Below are 5,399 nucleotides of genomic sequence, written 5' to 3' on the forward strand. Positions count from 1 at the left end.
ACCAACCCTGAGTGTAGATTACATAGCATTGCTCCACACAGTAACATGTGGAAGGACCCCAATTTGTAGTGAACTCTGGCAGTCTTAAAAGTTCAGCTGCTATAGTGAATTACTAGGCATTCTCAACACTTGAATATGGAACACATGCACAGGGAAAAATAACATTGCACTTTATAAGCACTGTATCATAAGTGGAAAATGCAATGTCTTAAATAAAACTTATTTAAAATTGGCACCATAAAAAAAAAAAGAAAAAGGAGATTGCAGTGTGGTCATTCCCCTGAGGGGTGATTTCTCACTTTCCCTCTCACTATGTCTATCTGTCTGTCTTTCTCTGGTGAGTGCACACACCCTAAGGCATAAACCTCTTAAAAAAAAAGTCATGGACAATCTGGAGACTTAGGAAGAGTCTTATCACAAGGGTGGAACTATCACAAATGGGCTCCCAATAGGGCAATAACAAGTGGAAACGTGGGGTCACAACCACCATAGAGAATCCCCACTAGGGCAATGCAAAGTGGAACTATAGGGATGAGGCCACCCTCTAAACCCCAGAATTGTGGAGCTACCAATGTCCAACAACAACCTAAGATAAATGCAGGCATGAGATTCCAACCTGTGAGAACATCTGTGTGGGCTGAGCCCAGAAAACCCATAAGAGCAGGCCCTTCTAAAACCCTGGGGCACAACCCTCTCAGTGTGTTCAGGAGGTGGCATAGAGACTGAAAGATTATTCTGGACTCTTAAGACATAATATTGGGGCCAGCAAGTGGCATAGTGGTTAAGACAGGGCACATATACTATGTATTCCATATACTATGGAATACTATTCAGCCATTTTTAAAAATCCTGGCTTTTGACAGAAAGTGGAAGAATATGGAAGATTTACTGCTGAGTGAAGCAAACCAAGCTATGAAGGAGAGACATTATATGTCCCTACTTAATATATATACCAAGTGTCCGCACTCTATAACTGAAACTGATTCACTAAAGGATATAGCAACACAGTAAATGGATATAAATACCAGATATAGTGTATGTAAAAGAGTAGGGTCTGAGGAAGGACATTTAGAAGAAAAATAGGCAAAGCATTAATGGGACAAAGAAATGTGGTATTATCTGTTGAGGATATTTTATAGTTTTATCAACTGGACTAGAGAGAAATGTTCACATGTTGAAATATTCACTTTGTAAACTAAATAATGTGATTGAATATATAAAAGAAAATGAAATTTAAAAAATGTAGATGAAAAAAAATAAAAAGACACTGGATTTCCACATGGCTGACAGAAGTTCAAGTTCTGGACCTGGTGGCTTAAAATTCATGCCAGGCATGTGTGTGTGTGTGTGTGTGTGTGTGTGTGTGTGTGTGCATGCCCACAATCCTGAGAGGATAATGGAGGAGAAGAGATTATGTCCTCCCTGAAAGAATGATTTCTCACTTTCTCTCTCTGTATCTCTGTCTCTCTGATGAGTACACGCACTCTATAGCCAAAATTTCATTTAAAAAAAGATGCACTATCTGCCCTGCTGGATTTCATACTTGCTTGGGTCCTGTTATTCTTTTCTTCTTGTAGAGTGGGAATTTAAACCCTGTGGCTATTCTACCATTGTATTTTGGAAGCAAGTAATTTGTTTTGATTTCACGGGCTCATATCTGGACTTTGGACTTCTGAGTTGGTGTTAGACTGAGTTAAGACTGGAAATACTGGGATGAAATGGATGTATTTTAATTATGAAAAAGATATCAATTTGAGGGTCATGAGTGGAATGCTATGGCTTGAACGTATTCCCCCCAGAATTCATGTATTGAAATTTGGTAAGCTGGTATAACTGTCAAGAAGGTGAGAAAACTTTTTCCTAGCGTTGTACTAAAAGGTGAGGTTTCACTTGGGAAAGTGAATAGGCAACAGGGTGGGGCCTCCATGTTTGGCTACTTTTGGATTTATAAAGACACCGATGTTAAGTTTTCTTGCTCTGCTCAAGTTTTACCATGTAATGCCCTGCACCACCTTAGGTCAAGGAGATCCTCACTAGACACAGCCCCTTGACCTCCAAAAACATGAATTAAATAAACCTCTATTCTTTACACATTGCACAGACTCATGTATGTTTATTATTAGCAACACAATAGACTAAAAATATGTATTGTTAGTATAGCCACTCCTGCTGTCTTTTGGCTACTCTTTTCATGGTATATCCTCTTTCATCCTCTTCACTTTCAACCTATTTTTGTCTTCAGATCTAAAGTGCATCTCTTGTAGACAGCATATGGTTGAATCGCGCTTTTCTTTTTTAATCCATTCAGTCTCCATCTTTTGATTTAAAAAATTACTGATAAGGGACTTAATTCTACCATTGCTATTTGTTTTCTATATGTCTTATAACTGTTTAATTCTTCATTTCCTCCATTGTTGCCTTCTTTTGTGTTTAGTTATTTATTTTTTTGGTAGTGAACATTTTTATTCTTTTCTCATGTTCTATTGTGTGTATCTTGTAGTTATTTTCTTTGTGGTTACCATGGGGATCACATTACAGATAACATCCTGAAGTTATAACACTCCAATTTAAATTTATACCAGTTTAACAGCAATAGCATCTAAAAACTGTACTCCTTGACAATTCAGTAACTGCCTTTCTGTTGTTGATGTCACAAGTCCACATCTTTATACATTTTTGGCCCACTAACAAAGGATAATTGTCTTTATGCACTTTGTTTTAAAGTATGTAAAATAAAATGAAGTTACAAAATGAAAATATAAAACTGCCTTTTATATTGCCCATGTGTTTACTAGAGATTCTTCTTTTATTTTAAAGTTTATTTACTTCTTTCTTGAGTCAGAGAGAAGATCTCTCAGGACTATATGGTCCTGATGCCACAATACACCCCCAGCCTCAGCCAGCCCCAGATCTTGGGCATGCTCATGCCCAGTATGCTCAGGAAGGTTTCCAGGTGTGGACCCGGAAACTTCCCATGCGGGTCAGCCTCACGGAGTGCCATGTTCTGCACCTCACCCAGGTCTCCTGGTGCTACAGGTGCAGCCAGTATGGCCAAGGTGGGCTTGTGTGCTCAGGGCCAACTGGGAGTGCTTCCCTGTCACATTTTCACATTTTCACTCCCTTCTTCAAGGGGAGTCACTGCATTAGTTCCCTAATCCACTGTCTGGCCCCCAAGATAGCACTTTTAAAAAATCTATTTCTTGGGACCAGCAGATGGCATAATAGCTACATCACTGGACTCCCATGTAGTCAACCGCACTTCAAGTCTCACACCCGATGGCTTAAATTCATGTCGGGCACATGTGTGTGTGTGTGTGCCCAAAATCCCAAGAGGAGAATGGAGGAGAAGGAATTGCAGCGTGGCCATCCCCCCTTGGGGGTGATTTCTCACTTTCTGTCTTTCTGTTTCTCTCTGTCTTTCTGGAGAGTGCACGCACCCTATAGCACAAACCTCTCCCCAAAAAATCTCTTTTTTCTCTTTTAAGTTTATTTTTATGTGTAATAGAGAGCATGTACAAGAATGGAGTCAGAGAGAGAGAAAAAACAAAAATCACTCCCCAACAGGGCTGGTCCCACCACAATTCTTTTCCCTCCAATTTTTCATCCCATCAAGATCCTGGGCACCCACACACGCCTAGCTCTGGGACGGCGATCCAACCGTAGTCAGCCATGTAGGATCCAGTCTCCTCTACACAGAGTTTAACCACTGCATTGTAGGCCAGTCCAGACACCTTTATTTCTTCATATGGCTTTGAGTTACTGTCTAGCATCCTTTCATTTTAACCTGAAGGACTCTCTTTGGTGGTATTAAGAAGAAAAACTAGCAGATGGTGTGTTGGTTAAGGTGCTGGACTCCCACTGCAGTTTGAGTCCTAGAGCTGTCAGCTTTCTCTCTCTCTCTCTCTCCCCCTGCAGCGAGTGCACATGCCCTATAGCAAATAATATAAAAAAATAGTTAATTAAATTAAATTAATAATTCTAAAAAAAAGAAGAAAGTTGGAGTACTCATACTTCCCAATTTCCAAACTTACTACAAAGTTACAGTAACAGAACAGTATGTTGGGGTCAGCAGGTGGCATGGTGGTTAAGGCGGCTGGATTCCCACATGGCCAAATCGAGTTCAAATCCCGTGACTTAAAAATCACACTGGGCACCTGTACTTGTGTGCCCAAAATCCTGAGAGGAGAATAGAGGAGAAAGGATTGCCGCACGGTCACCCTCCCAGGGGAGTGATTTCTCACTTTCCCTCTCTCTGATTTTGGACGAGGGTGCCAGGACCATCAATAAGGAAAGGACAGTCTTTTCAATGAATGGTTACAGGAAAACTTGATATCCACATGCAAAAGAATGAAGTTGGGGCCTTTCCTGGACCCTTACACTATACAAAACGTTAACTCCAAACTGGGAAAAAAAAAATATGTTAGAGCTGAAACTATGAAACTCTTAGAAGAAAACACTGGAGAAAATCTTCCTGACATTGGATTTGGCTGAGTGCCTCACACCAAAGCACAGGTGGTAACAATAACAAAAACAGATAAGTCAAACTTCATCAAATTAAGAACTTCTGCACTAAAAGGTATTATAAAGAAAGTGACGAGACAGACTACAGCATGGGGAAAATATTTCCAAATTATCTATTAGATGAGTTAATATTCAGAATATATAGATAATGCCCACGACTTGACAACAACAAAACTTTTTTTTTTTTTTGGAGAGGTTTTTGCTTTAAGGCGCGTGCGCTCGCCAGACAGAGATAGAAAGCGAGAAATCCCCCCCCAGGGGGGATGGCCACACCACAATCCCTTCTCTTCCATTCTCCTCTCAGAATTTTGGACATGCATGCCCGTGCGCCCGGCGTGAGTTTAAGCCACCAGGTCCAGGACACAAACCACGGTCGACTACATGGGAGTCCAACCACATAGCCATTACGCTAACTGCTGGTCCCAACAACAAAACATTTTTTTAAAACAGGCAAAGGACTTAAGTAGACCTTTCACCACAAAAGATATACAAATGGTCAGTAGGCATAGGAAAGGATTTCTAACCTCATTAGCCGTTAGGGAAATGTAAATCAAAACCACAATTAGATGCCACTTTACAACAACTGTGATTGCTATAATCAAGAAAATAGTGGGGCTGCATGATGGCACAGTGGTAAAATGCAATACTTTTTCAAGCTAACTCACATGGGAAGGTTCCCAGTTCAAGACCAGAGACCTCCCCGAGTACACCAGGCACATATGCGTCCATAATCCTGGGATGACTGAAACTAGGAGTGGATCACAACATCAGGGCCCTGTTGGAGGTGCTGTATCTATGCTTCTCTCACTTGCTCATGGAAGAAACAAATAAACTTAAAAAAAAAAAAAAGGCAAGGGGAGACTAGCAGGGGGCGTAAT

The sequence above is a fragment of the Tupaia chinensis genome, unplaced genomic scaffold, assembly GCF_000334495.1.
Source record: "Tupaia chinensis unplaced genomic scaffold, TupChi_1.0 Scaffold000360_1, whole genome shotgun sequence".
In the NCBI taxonomy this organism is placed as follows: Eukaryota; Metazoa; Chordata; class Mammalia; order Scandentia; family Tupaiidae; genus Tupaia; species Tupaia belangeri.